General features: G+C 42.7%; 1 long non-coding RNA gene across 2 annotated transcripts in view; it reads left to right on the top strand.

Moving 5' to 3' along the window:
• Positions 1-12,885: 12,885 nt before the first annotated feature.
• LOC111268672 (uncharacterized) overlaps positions 12,886-17,556 on the top strand; it is a 30,429-nt gene continuing 25,758 nt past the window's right edge. For both annotated transcript variants that reach the window (XR_002685332.2, XR_015314325.1), the window contains exons 1-2: positions 12,886-13,096; positions 16,250-16,315. This is a non-coding gene — a long non-coding RNA (uncharacterized LOC111268672). The remainder of the gene's footprint in view (positions 13,097-16,249; positions 16,316-17,556) is intronic.

The following is a 17,556-nucleotide window of genomic DNA, read 5'->3' as shown; positions in this document are numbered from 1 at the left end:
GTAGACAAGATAAACGAGGATTCATCTTTCCCCTTCCTTCCCTAAAGGTGGACTACTAGTCGGATGATGAACCTTGTCCTTGGCCCGTATTCGGGCCATGTGAGTGCATGTATTTTCTGCATCTAAGTCCTACTCACGCAGCAGGATTACAAGGGTGGCTACACATTATGGCTATATGTAGATGATGTAATTTCAGGGAAGGCCGCTATTGCCCCTGGCAGTCGTTGCGTTCAAAAGGGTGCTATACCACGATTACAGATAACGCTAGCGTTACAGTTATACGACGCAGGAACCGTAGTAGTGTTAGTAGTAAGCTTTGAACTAAATATATCGAGCTGTGCTTGCCTCTCCTGTCACAGAGTTTAGAGGCCCTAAATGAAGGACGAATGACAGAGAAAAAAAGAGTTTTGCTATTATGGATGGATCTAAGGATACCAGAAGTAGGTGTGCCCTAGAGTAACAATAGTGGCATAACGGCAGCAGACGACAATAACTCTGCCAATCTTTGATAGAGCCGAGTTTCTGATAGTGGGGCGGTGACCGTGAACGGCCAAACCACGCACGTCGTTACAGTATTGAACCGCCATACGAGCTGTTGAACATAGCAGGCTTGCGGCCGAGCAGCAGGGGATGTTCATACGAGGGCGGAGCAGATGCTTGCATCGTGCTCATATTTTCTTCCACAATGCACAGAAAATTAAGGTATACATAGATGCAATGAGCCTAGTCATTTTATTTGTCTGCTGCCAAACTTCGACACCTTCACCCAGCGGCCTGCCGGGTTCCCAAGAGGTATTACTGAACTAGTAACGTGTAGGCGACAGTAATAATACAAAAATCCTCTCCTGCTGAAGATAAGAGTCCGGGCTCGAACAGACCTCACGCGAAGCGGTTGGAACGGACTAACGTAGAACAAAAGCATCCGATTATTATAGAGTAAACAGGTAATATACATTGGAAACATCTTCACGCAACAAAGACAACACAGATGCAATCATGACAGCAAGGCTCTTGTTTCAGTCACTGCCTCTGTTTGCGGGCAACACATGTGTCCAATCTATTCATTATTAGGTATATTCGTATATCGCTACGCTTAGGAATTTCCAAGACTATTAATAGTAGTAAGTAAGTATCAACACTGGTTATGCACCGTAGAGGTCCTAGCAAACGATAAGAACACTACCAACAATACAACAAATTTAGATGTCTTTATAAGAAACGTTAGCAACGGCACGCTGAGTGCCGTATGTGAGCATCGTTGTATAGGATATATGCAACATGGCAAAACATGAAGTCCCGCTAATAACATGATTTTTGCTAATTCTGCGCATTGTAACTAACAATAACGTAATTTACAATTCGAATGAATTATCGTCTCTGTTAGCGAAAGCTTAACTTGAGTGTATGACTGACGGAACTCTTAAAAAAAAACCTTTTAAGAATCTATGAGAGTGTGTCAAGAAAGAATCATAAAAAGCTACCACCACGTGGAACAGAACTTATTAACTTATGACAGTTGGCCCGTATATCATATTGGAATCTTAACAAATCTAATATTTAAAATCAACCCCTTCTCGAATGTTTTGGCAGTACTTCGCGCACGCTGGACTAAGTTCAGCAGAATCTTAGATGCCCAAGTTCCAATTACAATTTTAAAAATGGACACTGGTACTCGGAGGATTTCATTTGGCTTCCCCATACGTCAATATGTGAAAACGTTGTAATGAAAGCTCATATGCGCACAAACGGTTAACAATAAGAAAAACTCAATCTACTATGTTTCAATTGAACTTGAGCAAGATGTCGTCAAGTACAGTTACCTGTGTAAGTTTCATGTTGTGCTAGGTATAGAAATAATTTCCTTCCCTATAATCTGCTTGTCGTCGTCGGCCTGATAGGCTTCATGAGTACCGTTGCAACCAGCACAAGCGTCCGACGCTGCATTTCGCGCTCAAATAAACCTCCCTTTAGCATTATACACAAAGTGATGACAAATTAGTCATCTCGTTTACCGCAGCGCAGATATTTTCTTCGAACAAGATATTGCTATGTTCTTAATCATTGTTACAAGTCAAAGCTTCGCTTGGCCTTGGTTACTCCACGAAAAGAATAATTCTACGGACCTAGCAACTAAACTGGCAACAAATGCCGTTTGCAACTTTCGTAGTCATAGTAGCTTCGATGTAGGTAGAAGGAGTTGAAGCGGCGGCCGGAGCGCCAGCAGACGGCCCGAACTAATTTACGGAGATTTCCCTAACGGCCCATTATGTGGTCATGTGGTAGGCAGTACAGCTCTAGCCGTTTGCCGGCTATTTCTATGATTGCTGGTGGTGCTCCGTTGACGTGCATTATACTTCGGTAGAGCCCGGTGAGACTGCTTGCGAAGAGTGGCGTGATGTGCGATCCCTTCCATACTTTTTGTTCTCCTCGATCCGATGGTCCTGCAGCGGTCTAACTGTAGACCTCTGTCTATACAACATAGCCAACACTAACTGTCGCAAAGACGTACCCGGACAATGTTAGGCTGTGGACAGCTGCACTCGTGGGCACTACGATAAGGTACCGCAGGTGATAGAAAACCTTTTGGCACTAGTAGGAGCAGCAGCAGTAGTTCTTCCCAAGTTTTCCATGGTACATCGATAGGTAGGAGCGAGTGAGTAAAGAAGTTAATGAGATAACTAACTGGCCAACTACAGCTGCCAAAAATACATGACATAAAGCCTATTGTTAGTGCCATAGGGTGATGGCAGACAGAGTAGCGATCTGCCTGAACCTAACCTGCTAGCTTCCTACGATTAGTCCCATCATACGTCAAGAGCCCTTTGCCCTTCCGGCAAGGCCCCTTCTGAGACTTTCTCGACCTCATCACGGGACCTCTCAACCAGCGCAATTTCTAGGGTTATGTCTAGTGTGTCCGTCTCGTGGCATTCATCATTCATTCTCCATCAGCAACAACAGAATAAACGACACTGCATTGTAACATTATCTATGACCGGCTCGTTCTCCTCCACATCCTGCCAAATACTATTTACCGCGTACACGGTATCCCATCAGAGCTGTGGCCCCTAACACTCGGATGCCCTCTAACTCGTCTCAGCATGCCCCTCCGCCATCCTGCTTCCTAGGGCTGTCCCTCGATACCAGCCCACGCCGTCCAACCTGGCCGTGGCCGGTTCGCCTCAGTCAGACCGAAACGGAACCCGAACAAACCCAAAACCCACAGCCACGCAGACAGTCATAGTAGACGAACACCCGCTAGCTTCAACCCACGCATATGGCCGTCAGCGCTACCAGCGGAATTTACTAACCACATTCACGTACAGAGAACATTTTTATCTCATGAATATTTCACTGTTAGTCGGAAGACAAGCAGGGTGTGCCGCAACTGGCTTTATTCCCTTTTCTTGCGGTTCGTTCGTTTGGTCTCCTTCTCCTCTTCTGTCTCCTTCTCATCCGCATCCTCCGATTGTTGCAGCGGCTGTGGCCATCTTATCTATTGGATGTAGTTGCCAGCAGGCATGCACGAGCCCTCTACCCAATAGCCCAACGGCTACCCAGTCGCTGTTAGGCTTTCAGTTAAGTGCTAAGCAGCATCCAGCAATCGGGGCGCAACGGTCGCTAGTTTCCCGATTCTGCTACTGCGGCTATTCTTTTTACTGTTATTGCTGCTGCTGCTGCTGCTGCAATGATTGTGTGAGTGTATAGCGGTTGCAGCTACACGAGGCCTACATCTACCGGACCTCTATCCTGGCCTATAGGCCGTCGTCTTGCCATGACTTTACACTGTTCTATTAATGCCGCGTAATTCGTCGAAACGTGATAGCATGCGAGTTGTAGTAGGTATTGTGGCGTTGGGGTTACTCCCACGCGAAGTCTACTGTCTACTACTCTCCTGGTTGCCCTACGAATCCGCCCCATCTGCCACCTATAGCCGCTACCCTATCTGGGTTCATTTTATTTTTGTCTTAACTCCATTCTATGGCCTTGACAAAAGACCGCCACCTCGTCGATGCCAGCTTTTACACTGACACTGTGATTTTTTCCAGGTTCTGCTACTATTGTATTTGCCGTAAATTACCTGCATTGTCAACCAGTAATAGCGGTTTTCAGACTTTTTTGCTGCTAGTGTCTACGACGGTGATGGCCACTCAAGCTATCCTGTTGGACCTTTTGACTTCAAACTATCTAATCATAGCCGTTCCAGTACGTTTTCCATTCCCGACAATAGGCCACTGTTGTGTTGTGCAGGATGAAGTCGTCGATTGGGCACGTGTAATGAAATTTCTGGCACACAAATCTGTACAACTGAGCTTGTACCAGCTCAGATTTATATTTGTTTACTTGATACTACAGATTCACGTGTTTGGATATTTGACTAATATCTGTTAGTTATATGAGACCAGTTGCTGTGATGGTGGAGTGGTTCTTGGCAGGAGAGGCGGATTTACATTGATTGGGTAGTTGACTGAAGCGCGAGACCTCAACAAGCAAAAAGAAGGTCACATGAAATGACCGAATGCTAAAAAAAAAAAAAAGAGGAAATGGGTGTACCATAAGAGGATGTGTTATCAAGCACGATTACAGAGGACGAGCTAGGGGCAAATAACTACAAACCCGCGGAAAGCACTAGGTTGAAAGATCGTCACAGCCCGGGTGGCTCCCATGCCACCAAAGAAACAGTGAGATTAAGCAGGCCAGCATGCTCAGCGTTAAGGAGAGCAGCATGATTGGAACTATGCACGATGGAAAAGGAAACTCAGGAAAACGCATACGATAATTACGAAAAAAGAAAACCAGTTGGAGTGAAAAAGGGCCGGCCGAATTCCTCGCAGTTGGGAACAGAGCCAGCAGCTGAAGAGTAAGTCAGCGTGCACGCTGATGGAGCCAGAGGTTGTGGTGATGGAAGCGGTGCTTTAGTGCCAGCTGCTTCGTCGCAAAAGACGGAAATACAAAGGTAGCACTGTACGCAGAGAGAATAGCGGGAAAGAGGAGTCGCCGAGGGAACCGCCCGAAGCAGCAAGTTAACCCCAAAGACCCTCCTCGTACCGCCGCCTTTGCGGAGGAAGATTCGTGAAATTCAACGCACGTCTGCGACCATCTCATTCCGAGCCCGAGATAAAATTGCGGGCCTCGCGGTAAGAGAGGAAAAGATTGGGTCAGCCAGTACGGGTCGAGTACTATACCGCTGTTGTGGCTATTTCTCTAAAAAGAGAAAACTTCGAAACAAACACCAGGAAGAAGCTCTATTATTACTACTGCTATGCACAGGAAGTACAAGCAAGCCCTAGTTGTTATCGGAGTGTTTTTCTGCAATAGGAAACATTTTTCCGGCTGGAGAAAAAGCGCAAAGGACTGCGAACAAGCCGGGGCAGAAAATGCAAAGAGACAAAAGAATCAAGGAGGGCCCGTACTGCCGAACACCACGCGGTTATTGGGGTCTGTTTTGCACAGTCTTCTGAGAAGTTGAACAGTATGAATTGATCAATGGCTAAAAAAATATTAAGAATGGTCGTGGCAAAAGCCATATGAAACGACGCGCGTGCCCCAGTGAAGGCGAAACTGGGCTATAACAATGGCCCGCTAATTTTGAACTGACTAGTTTCTTAGAAACGGGATATGTCGCAGAAGAGACACTAGTATATGGACAGCTATGACTGAATATGACAGAATATAAACAGACGACTAAAATTAGAAGAAAGGTACGGGTTAGGATTTGAATGTGCTAAATATATATGGTTAATATGGGGATGAAGCATAGTCATAGTAGGTCCTAGCTTTGTTTCATATTCCAGAGATTTTATTTGAGCCGAACTTTAAGCAGCTCTGTTACCTTTTAGTTTTTTCGCATGGATAAATTATATACACACTTAGTGGCACACACCAAATAGATATATGTATTTTTTTCTGACCGACCCTCGGTTTAGTGCGTCCCATAGCCTTCCGTCTCTGAAGATTTCCAAACTTCGCTACTACACAAAGCTATAAGGTACGCACGTTTGGCCCTGTAGCCTCGCACTCTCCATATGTTCCTAGTTTACACTGTCCTTTTTTTGAGGACGCGCTCCTACCCGCGTCGCTTGACATGATCGGTATAGAAGTGATGTGACAATGATACGGAGATTTAGCAGTGCCGTAAATTAGTTCAAACGGAATACAATTTCGTCTTATTGACAGTAAACAGCAGCCACACCAATAGCTGCTACTTTAAGTCACTTCCTACACAACAATTAACAATTCAGCTTTATTTATTATTACATACTATTAATACACTTGAATAATCACCTATAGCGACTGTGATTTTCTTATGTATATAGCATAATTTCCAAACATGTACTTTAATGATACTAAATCATCCAATATTGAACAAATATACCTAGCTGGGGAGTAGCTGGGGGAGCACGCGCAGTTGAATTTCTCCGGATAGTTTTTCGTCATAGGATTCTTGATTGAGCCAAGACAATGTACAAAAATTCGTCGACTACTCTGTGATATTCCTACCGCGTATATATGTATATATGTTACCTTGTTTTTTACACGTACATTTTGTTCTTGACTTCTATAGGAAAAGACGATGGGAAGGCATAACGCGTTGAGCTGTACCTACCTTTAATGTTTCCACGGTACTATTAGGCTTCCTCTTTTGTGTCTCGGACGTTAAGATGAAACTCATGTTAACATTACAAGGTGCTCGCATCGATTGAAGAATAGTAGCAATGCCCGGCCGGAATGATATCGAACATTTAATGGCTTTGTTGTCAATATTAAATCAGCTTTCGTAGTTAATTCACCATCTATCGTTACGAGAAACAAGGTCTGGTCGAGTTCGGTTATTTGCTCTCGAGTCGGCATCAACAACAGTCAGAGGGACGACGACAAACTACAGTGTGTGATACAATACGACAGAAAACATAGCCAATCTCATTCAGTAGCCAGTGGATAAGGAAATTTGCGATCGTTGAACCTCACGAGAGAACGCTTATCCTAGTAAGCCAGTCACATCATCAAATGCAATACGAGGAAAACCCTCTCTTCGCTGTTCTACTTACGTAGATCGAGTTTCTATCTCTTAGAAAATAGACTATCTGAGTTACTGAGAGACTACACGAGTGGATCCATAATGGTTGTATGTAGTCAATAATAGCAGCGGTGCTGGTAGCTGTAGGTCCATAAAAGCTGTGTATATTAGGTCATGGCGTAGTACAAGGGAATAGCTATCAAGTCGAGCTAGTATGGTATAATAGATGCTCTTTCACAGAAAACAGACAAATATTACGCTTGTCTGTAATCATCACTACATCACTACGTTGCTATATGTGTCTATGTAGCGTGGAGCATTCAAATTCGGGTAATCTTTGCTAGAGTATTCGTCGTAGCCGACATGCGTTCACTGACCGTTCTTAATGTTAGCAGAAAGTCAGCTCTTCTCAAAACAAATCAGGCCTGTTATTTTTTCAGCTTATCGCATCCATTGTATCTAACTCAGTCTCTGTTTGATAGGACTTCGTTGACCGTCTCGGAGGAAAAACCTTTATCGCTTTCAGCCAACAATCGTCATGGTTAATTTTGCTAGCCAGCCGGTCAAATGTCTCGTTAGCACCACTAAATCAGCTTGTTACATTTACTATGCATAGAGAAGCCATCCAACTGGTATATGCAGATCGCCTGCATAGCTTTGGGTTGGACATCGCTCCGACGGTAAATCATGGAACTTTATGTTAACGAGTGGTTGGGTCTGTTTGGTAAGATTAGGGAAGACAATACACGGTTTTCGTTGTGCTGCCGAAGTGATAGCGCCAACCTCGAGAAATCCGCTCGTTGTTTCTACGATAACAATATGGACTGATTTAGCCAGAAGTACTAAAAAGCACAGGCTAACAGTGCCCAACGGAGAGGAACCAGCTTGCTAGCTGAAAAACTTGTACCTTCTTGAGCAAAACGTTAGCTGGTTGGAGACAATTTCTTTAGTAGGCTTCTATCTTCGGTAGTCTTGTCGGAGCTCGTAACAGAGCGATTGTACGTGCTTAAGCGTGGCTGGCCTTAGCCGTCAGTGCTGATAAACAGTGGCTAGACTGTTAGGGCGGTCCTACTAGCAATGAAGCGGTCAAACCCTGTAGAACTTCCATGTCGCGCCATTGAATCCGCGTGTCGAGAGGCAAGGTTCACCGAAAACCAGAGTCCTGACTATCCGCGTGTTTTCACCCCGATAACGACTGAAGATATAATGATACAAAAACAAGTCAACAACGTTATCGTTGCATTTCACAGTGGTTCGTGGCGCACTCAGAACTGGTCTCGTTGACAGACGTGTTGTATTGCCACTACATATAAATAACAGCTAATAGAATGAGACTGTTATTGAACATCGACAAGGGAGTCATACAAATGAGCATCGTCGGCCTTTAGAACGAGGAATGATTGAAACGAGACACGTTTTTTCGTAGCTGGATTTCTGTGATATCGAAGCTCTTCTCTGAGTTGATGTTCTTGTCAATACTTATGCTAGCCGAGTAAAAATTCGGGGTATAATTGAAAAAGTGTCGAGCGGTAGTCTAAAATAGACAGTTACTAGAAATAAGACCAGATCTCGTAGAACAACCACTGTTTCATGCAACAGGTTCGAGCGTCAATAATGCTTCCTAGCAAAAGAACAATCCTCAAGTTACCAAGTTGTTTGCCATACCTAGAAAGAGGCAATGATTAATGAGTTCGTAAAGCTATTAATGTTTGTTTGTTAAAGTAGTCCAGAGGAGCACGTTTACCGATAATGCCGAATGCATTATGCGTATGGATTTACTGCCCAAATAGTTCTCATGATCTGTCCCACGATTGTGTTGATGTTCGTAGATTCTCAAATTGGTCAAAAATTATTTTCGAGCTATTCTGAATAAAATGGCATTGTAAGACCCAGTTTTTCTAGAGTTGAAAATCCAAATGTAGTGTGGTCCAACATGGGTTCAGGAAACGTCGGTTGTGGGTCGATCAAGACGGAAATGAGAGAGCAAGTCTTATAGGGAAAAGTAAGAGTGTTAAGGAGTTATTTAAGGATGAAAAACTAATCGAAAAAAAAAATAAACGAAACGAAAATTATGAAATATGTTTCGTAAGGGAAAGCCTTACAGAAGGCCTTTGCATTCGGAAGGATGCACTGTTAAGAGTATCATATATTTTAGTGACAGGCAACGGTTACGCTTCAGTCCGTTTCTAATTATTATGCTATCTCGAAAACGAAACGTTTAATCTTTCATTATACAAAGTGACAAAAACAAGAACGACCCAGCTCTTGAATGGGAAGTTTGTCTCTCATGTTTGTCATTTCAAACCAATTATGGAGTTTAACAAACTTCAGTATTGAGTGTCGAGCTCAGTATCGGACTAACAACTGCAAGAGCAATCTATAGCAGAAACCGATTTACAAATACACATAAGCTACATATTTAACAGGTATTATTAGGCCGGAAGAATTGTATTATTATGTTTATTTAATATACTTCTTTTTTAGCTGGCGAGTATGGAAAGTGTTGTGGAATATTTGTAGCGCCTAATTTAAATGACTAAAACAAAGGCCTCCAATTTACGACACAAGTTCTTTAATACTCTATTCATATTTCAAAAATATCTGGGACATAATATTAATACAGATCTTTTTACTCCCATTACTTGTAAGTGTTATAAAGTACGGTATAGAGGAACACTTCTTGGGTAAATACCATTATCTAAGACGACAAAATGAGTATGTCACAGGGTTATAGATCATTCCATAATTCATTCATTGCTCTGGGCATGGCGCTGGTCGTATGTGTGCATTGCGCCAGAATTTAACTGTCTTCTCTTCCAATCAAGCTGTGTTTGTCTTGTTCTTGTATAACGTATCTGATCCGTTTGTCATGGTACACATAAGGGGTAAATTTTCATATTATACTATTTGGGGCTACAGCTGCAAATAACCTCTGTGTATGCTCGTCTTCCCACATTTGCCCGCGGCTTTTCTGCTGTTTCGCGGTTTATCTGGATTAGGTTTGTCATAAATTATTGACGCACCCGAAATATCTCTCACCACGCAGAGTGCTAGGAATATTATAGAATGAACTGAAACGTTAGAGGACGCTGCTTGGAATGACGCCAACGAAACAGCTGTACAGATGTCAGAAGCTGCCCTTCGCTTGGCCAGAGGTTGGGCTCAATTAATGTTCACACAAGTGACCCCAGAGGGAGTTGACCTTTCAGCGGAAACTTACTTCCTAATAGACTACCAATGCAGGAGCGTGTGTGCTAATGTAATGCAAAGAAGGGTATTCGATAGGTTGAAATGAGCTCTTCGTCTCACTGAACAGCGTGAGGTTAAGACAGAGCCATGCGGAGGGTTAGTTCAGTCAGAGTTATAATATTGCGTCATCGGTAGTTTAACATTTACTTGCTACTCGGGCACAGGCTTATCCATCCAGCCAGTTGACCCCTTCTACAAAGCCAGTCGCAGTGAGTAACGAGGCAACCGCCCAATCATTTGTCTGTGTGTGTGTGAACGTTTCCCCAACGAAACTCTACATCTGTAGTCCTTCTTCTCGAGACCTGCTAGACCCAGGGCAATGAGGGGACATTAGTCGCTTATCTACCACTTGCTAACAGGCTGCACCCCTCTTCCTCGCTTCCTTTCACTCGCCATGCGCTCGTGTTCGTGTTCTCCCACATAGCTCCACCCGGGCTACTAGATTACTCCATACAGACAGAGCACATCTAGTAGTAGTACTATTCCTGGCCAACAACGTCTACCTAGAATATAGTCAAACCAGCAGATGGGAAATTTCAAATGGTATCGGTGGGGGCAAAAAGGAAAACCAGGCCGCGTGAACCAGACAGAGTATTAGCTTCGCCATCGCTTTTAAGCTCAGCCCCATTAGACAGAAGACTCAGTAGCTCTGAGTTTATACCAGGTTTATGCTACGTTTAGAGGACGATCCCTGTCTTTTTCGGCCTCTTTATGGGGTAGCACCTCTTATCGGACGGGAGCTGCTGTACTCTCTTTTGCTCTGCAAAATAAAGAAGCAACGTGGGCACAGCGTTACGACAAGAAAGTATCGTTGTGTTAGTTGAGCCTCTTTGCTAATTCCACTTTGGCATGAAGAGGTCTGCATCGGAACCGACTCAAACGAGACAGTGTGAATAGACCATGCTGAAGGATTCAACGATTGAAAATGGTTGACGAAGGGGATGACTAAATGCTAGACAGAGGCTTCGAGAAGCGGTGAGCCAGAACCAGACTATAGAGATGGTGGCGGCATTAACTACGGAGTAGCACTCCACGACTGCCACATGTGGTTCTCTGCGCATTAGAAAAAAGGCAAATTTCCAGTGGACTTGTGCCGCCCTCCTATCAGTACCCTCATGTGAGTAAGAGCACGGGTCGCACCGTGACTGTGCATCGTCCATGTGCAGATGATGTTGTGTATCCAAGACATTCAGAAGATCACACGTCTCTTTGACAGGCAGACCAACGAAATTTGACATGTGCGAAGGGTAAGATTACCTATTCGTTTTCGTCAGATGGGTAATTTATATCTATTTAGTCAGGCAACTGTGTAGGTAGAAATACTGGCAACTGTGAATAGGTAGAAAACAGAGTGAAATGGTATTTTTCTTAGAAAAAGTAAAACTTTGATAACATTTTATAAATTTCTCTCAAATGTTGGTAGACCCTATCTTCGCAGTTATTCCAACATCCCACTACAAATCTATGTGATTTCATATTTGTCGTAAAAGATGATAGAACATTCCTCTAACGTCTTAATTCACTCGTTGCATCTTGTAGCTGCCAAAGATAAACTCTCGTTCTCCTTCTAAATCAGTATTTAGAGCAACTTCTAAATCAGTAAGCCTAGTATCTCCTTCAATAGCAATATATGGAAAACATCGAATCAGCGAATGTCTACAAGCAGTCTTGCGCGTATAAACTCGTCAAAGTCCATTTTTCCCTATAATAGCGGCCTTTTCTCCGTTTGTGTTGCTGTGTCAATCCCTCCACTGTATCCGCCTCGTTGACTCGCTGGTGTGCTATCATCAGATGTTAGAAGAAATCCACGGCTTGCACATGTGGAAATGGCTATGACATCTGCACACTACTAAGATTCACTGCTTAGTTCTGCTGGTTCTAGGTAGTACCGGATTGGACATTAGCAAGCGAACCCACCCGCACACTATACAGGTTCTGTCGAATTTCTCGCTGTTGTAGACATTGCAAGCTCAGCGACTGGCAGAAACGTTAGCAGTAGATTTTGAGAGGCTACTGCAATACGAATAGCCTGGCTTTCGTTGTCGTCGTTATTGTCGTTATCGTTGCCCTGGTTTTCTGGAAAAACGAGAAAAACTACCGCTGTCTCAGCTTTGCTGGCAGGTGGAAGCCATACACATAGGAGCAGCTGACAATCGCAACCTCACCTTTTTGCAAGCATGGCGCTATCTTATAGCATCGTGCGTTACATTGGGGCCACCCTTTTTTCGTCTCTCTGGTAACAAACGTTAAGAAGCACAACATTTCTTTAACTCTCTTCGTTCGCATCGATCCCATTCCCCCATGAGTCAGTCAGGCGGTCTGCCGCTTTTATCGACAGAGTCGTCGACTACTACACAAACCACCAGGCACGGGGCCCCCGGCAGCCACCAGTGAGCAGCTCTCCTGGGAGGCCTTCGCTACTGCTTATGTCGCCACCACTGCCTACATCACAGTAAAGGTTCATTGTCACCTCGACAGAGACCCGCTTCGTGTAGTTTTTTTTATCCAACCTGACATGAGCACCTTCATATCTTCCGGCAGTCGATAGCGATCCCGCCACCTATAGCAACGACAAATGTTAACTGAAACTAACGGATGTGATTTTTCAATAGTAACACAATATCACCACGAACATGGCCAGCACAACAAAGTCAACAACGACGGTGGCGACGGCGATGACAACAAAAACAGCAAATGAACATACTGGCTGAATTCAACTTCAAACGGATTCAAATACAGGAAACAGGCGGCGGACACAGCGCGGAAAGAGAAAACGAGGCACTTTTTTCGACGCAGTTCGCCTACACGTTAAGACCAGTTATTGCTAGTCAGGTAAGTTCTGTCTATCGTTCCGTCAGTCTCGTTTCGCTCTGTGCTGCTACTAGCATTTGTTGTACGGTACATTTGATAGACAAATCTTTATGCGTACGTACGCTTTCTGAACTACAGCAAAAAACGAAAAATTGCTAAATATAGTAGAATGCTATGAGAAGAGGATAATACGAGCCGGTATCGATGTTCAGAATACCTCAAGAAGACGCTTATTCTATTGAATAGAATGTGATAGCTAGCCTCAGTTTGTCGAAAAGCGACCCAAAGAGAGTTAATGACTTAATTTCTGACGATTTTCACCATCGTCGTTTCATCTTCATTGAATGTATCTGCTTTCCTGCTCCTGTTCCTCGCCACTACGAAGTAGAATCGTCACTTTAGCAAACGTACACAAGATGCACGTGGGAACCGCTCATGCGCCTGTCGTTTCGTGAACAGAGAATTGCACGAATAGAGTGTTTCCAGATAGAGCTAGAAAGAAGCATAGGTGTGGGGATAACAAATTACGGCGGAACTATGTGTCACATAACACGTTTTCGTGCAAAAGGGTCCAAGTCTAGTTCAGGTAGAATCGAGAATATGCTGAGAAAATCGAGATACGTTTTCTATACATGTTGGAACCGTCTTTGAACCTTAACTGTATTACCTGGCTAAAGTGAGCAAATCATGCCTTTGATGCAGTAGCACTAAGGTCAGATCTTCAAAGGAATTAAATAATTCAGGAAATACGTGAAACTCAAAATCGATAAAAATATGGCGTAGACACTTTGTCATGCCAAGTCATATTATTGCCTAAGCTTGCTTTCCTTTCAACGGACCTCTGGAGCAATTATGTTACATATTTCTTCAAAGCTAGTTGTCGGTGACATTAGGATACTTCAGAGAACATAATTAAGTGCAGAGAGAAAAGTTTCTTACGGAAACTTTCCATGTGTACATGAGAAAAGTATACCGGGCTATCCAGTGGGGTGGGTTCTATCAGTAATCCATCATCGTAGTTCCGTGCCTGCGTTAACATCTACCTTACGATGTTTTTACGTCGGTACTGCCGTTAGAACATTCGACGTTTTCCGATATTCAAATGAGAACTCTTAAACGCTTATTATAGGGTAATAGTTATTACGACTACGAATTGGCACTGAGTGAAGCGATTAGATGAGCGCGCATTTGAGTTAGGGTTTGCACGAAATGGACGAGAGACTAGCGTATGCGGAGTAGAATATTTTCATAAGAACAAAGAGATAGAACTTGATTAGAATAAACGCAGAGCAGAGCATTTCGTCGCAAGTTCTTACAGCCTTAAGTTACGGTGAAGCATGCAAACTGAGTACTGCTGCATTGCAACTTAGTCCTAGTGGTGCATTTCTGTTATCATCATTAGTGGTTATTAACAATGTTAAAAGAATTTATATTTTCTTTGAATGTTGAATTATTCAATAAAGAACAGGATCATTGGGGCCATGCTTCACGCCAGGAATGAACTGCTCTCAAAAGAGATCAGAACCCATGGCACAGCCTGTGTCTCCTCCCAATTAGATATACAGTTTGCGATAATGATGCAGATCTCTACCACTTGATCACTTCGATTCATATTAAAAATAATCCATCGAGCTTCTTATTATATTTATGAATTTTTCAGAATTTTTTTACCTCTCTTATGTAAGCCTGATAGAAATAGAATTACATGCACAGTAGTAACGACAAAATATATATATATATATCACTACATTTGACGCAATAAGCACGCTCATTTTGCCTCAGGCACTGACGTGTTTTGCCTTTTGCCACATACATTTAGTTACTGAGACTACTGCACGAGGACAGCGAAGGAAGCGCGCTAAGAATGTTGACAAGCGATTTGCGACGGCGTATCTATTAGACTGGCTATTATTTAAGAGTAGTCAGGCCATGATTACGCGACGGTTTTGTGGCTGAAGAGGGCGGGCGGGCGGCCAGGAAAGAAGTCTCAAACGAAATCACATTATTTGCTATCTTAAAAAAGAAAAACGCAGTCGCATCATTGGTGCATATATGTGTATTTATTAAGGGGAAGAAATTCATTCGAATTGTGTAAGATATCTACGACTCTTTTGCTTTCAAAGCATATTTCCAGATCATTATGAGACATTCTCTGATAGCTACATTCCCATAATGGGTTTAGCGTAACACCGACAGATAGAGCTGCCCATGTTTTAGAAGAGGCCTTCTAGTAGGGGGACTTTCGAATGCATCGATGGAATTAAAGCTTGTATAATTTTTTTACTTATATTGAACTGTGTATCATGATGAGCGATTTGATAGTGTGTATCAGGTATTGAAAATCGTTATTGTCAAAAAAACTTTATTCATACCCCAGTATATTCAAAAAAACATGCACTGACAAGCGGCAATAGGTAGGCGCCAACCTTTGCTATCGGATTGCTTTACAATATGAAGTTTTTTTTGTTAGATATACGTAGAATTTTCATGTATCTATCTAATTCGTTTTCTGGAACCGGTGTGCAAACATCCAAATAAACCTCAGCGGTTTAGCAAAAATCGTTGTTATGCAAGTAGACGTACGTACATGCGTATCTAGTAACGATATAGGAATAATTGCTACGATCTATTAGAGACAAAATTAAAACAAAAACAAAGAAAAACATAAATTACCATATCATTAACATTAGTTTTATTTTATTGCATTATAGTAAATAAACAATCAACAGATGGTATAGATAGATATATGAAGCCCTGCTCTGAAGCCCTGAAGAATGGGATAAACAAGAAGTCAGTCGACTTGTATTTTCAGAGCAATGGACATTATGATCTCTTCAATTAGTGATGAAGATTGTCCAGCATATGTAACTTTAGACTTCCCGGCGAGGTACCAATCGATTCAGGTTTTATCAGAGTATCTGGACGATGCTTGGCGTGTTTGAGTTAAGTAAAGAAAGCTTACTTTCGCGTTATTCATCTAGGAAAGCATCCGAAAATCAGTGACAGTTGTTAGGTGGCTGCTTTTGACACTAAACCTGTATATCTCAGTTTTTCCTTTGATTTTGAATTTTGATGCCATAAAGTTTAGCACAGAATATGGGTATAAAATTGCATTTTTTATACTGTTCGAATCGTTTTGAAGCAAGTATCTCACGTATGGATACAATCGCACAGGTGGCAAACTCGATGCCAGAAGCTTGAAAGTATTCTACCATCGAATACAGGCAGTAGCAAACTCAGGTACGTAACGTTTGGAAGTATTTTTAACGTGTACGCATTGTCTAATATTTTCATTACCAACGATACAGTTACGTATATACATTTTAGTACATTTTTACTGGTGATGTTGCCTCGACGATTTGAGGAAAATTTTATAAGTTTTCCACAGAACCGTGCTTAGGTTGCTTACGTGACTAGTTGGTAAACCGCGGCGACCGTTGCAATGGCTGGATGGATGGCAACATCACCGCCAAGGACTCAACGCTCATTTTAGATCTTTCTGTATAAGTAAATCCATAACTCAAAATGTCAAAAATACAATGAAATAATCAGCAATGAAATTCTCTACCTCTATTTCTGAAATCTATAGAGTAAACACTACATTGGTCAATTCCGGTCAATTCAGGAAGTAACCATCAAGACAAAGGCAGCTGGACAAACAATTTATCTGTAGTTAAAGTATGCAAACGAAACATCCACTTCGTCGCCCGTCCTATAATAAATACACCATAATTTTCTATCAAAGCCTTAACGTGGGGTGGAATCATTTGTCATAGATTACTAGATGAACTCGTCATCGCTATTGAATTATCAATAACGTTGGTTTCCGCTTCCCGCCTTTTGCTGGACTACACTTGCCTCAAGATAAAATGGCTTGGGAACACTTTGCATCCTTTGCCACTTCAAATCATTAACGATGTCTGATGCATTTGCCTTTCATTTCTTCTCTCTGTCTAATGAATTTTTCGCTTTCTTGCCCTAAAGGTGGTTCTCTATTACGGCACCATCTACTTCGATAGGGTCGATCGGTAAGAAAACGATCACTGATAACGAGGACTCGTATTGTCATAGCCCTAACAATTAATAACACCTCTCGTATCCGGTTTGAGGGGCCAAAAAACTATAATATTAGCATCCTAAAAACGACAGCTACGCTGACTGAGGCCGGTTCTCATACAGGCACAAGTCCGTCTTTCCGGTCGAGCTAGTGCCATCGAATTTTGCTCCGTGTTCCGACTTTCTATTTGAACACGATGTTTCACATGTGCAGAGTCTTTATCTCCCTCCTGTTCTTTACCTGCAACTTTTCTCATATTTTCCTCGCTCGGCGTACGCCATATTTCCTCATGATCGATACCAGTGACAGTCGCATCCAGCGCTACTGTATACCGTAACATTAGGCTATGTGTTAATGTTACGATAGAATAGTGCACGCACATACACACGCATATATTCACCCACTCACTGTCCACAAACGCACA

This window comes from Varroa jacobsoni, unplaced genomic scaffold (genome assembly GCF_002532875.2).
Source record: "Varroa jacobsoni isolate VJ856 unplaced genomic scaffold, vjacob_1.0 scaffold_1307, whole genome shotgun sequence".
NCBI lineage: Eukaryota > Metazoa > Arthropoda > Arachnida > Mesostigmata > Varroidae > Varroa > Varroa jacobsoni.
The sequence above is the reverse complement of the archived record's forward strand: the minus strand, read 5'-3'. Positions and strand labels throughout refer to the sequence as shown.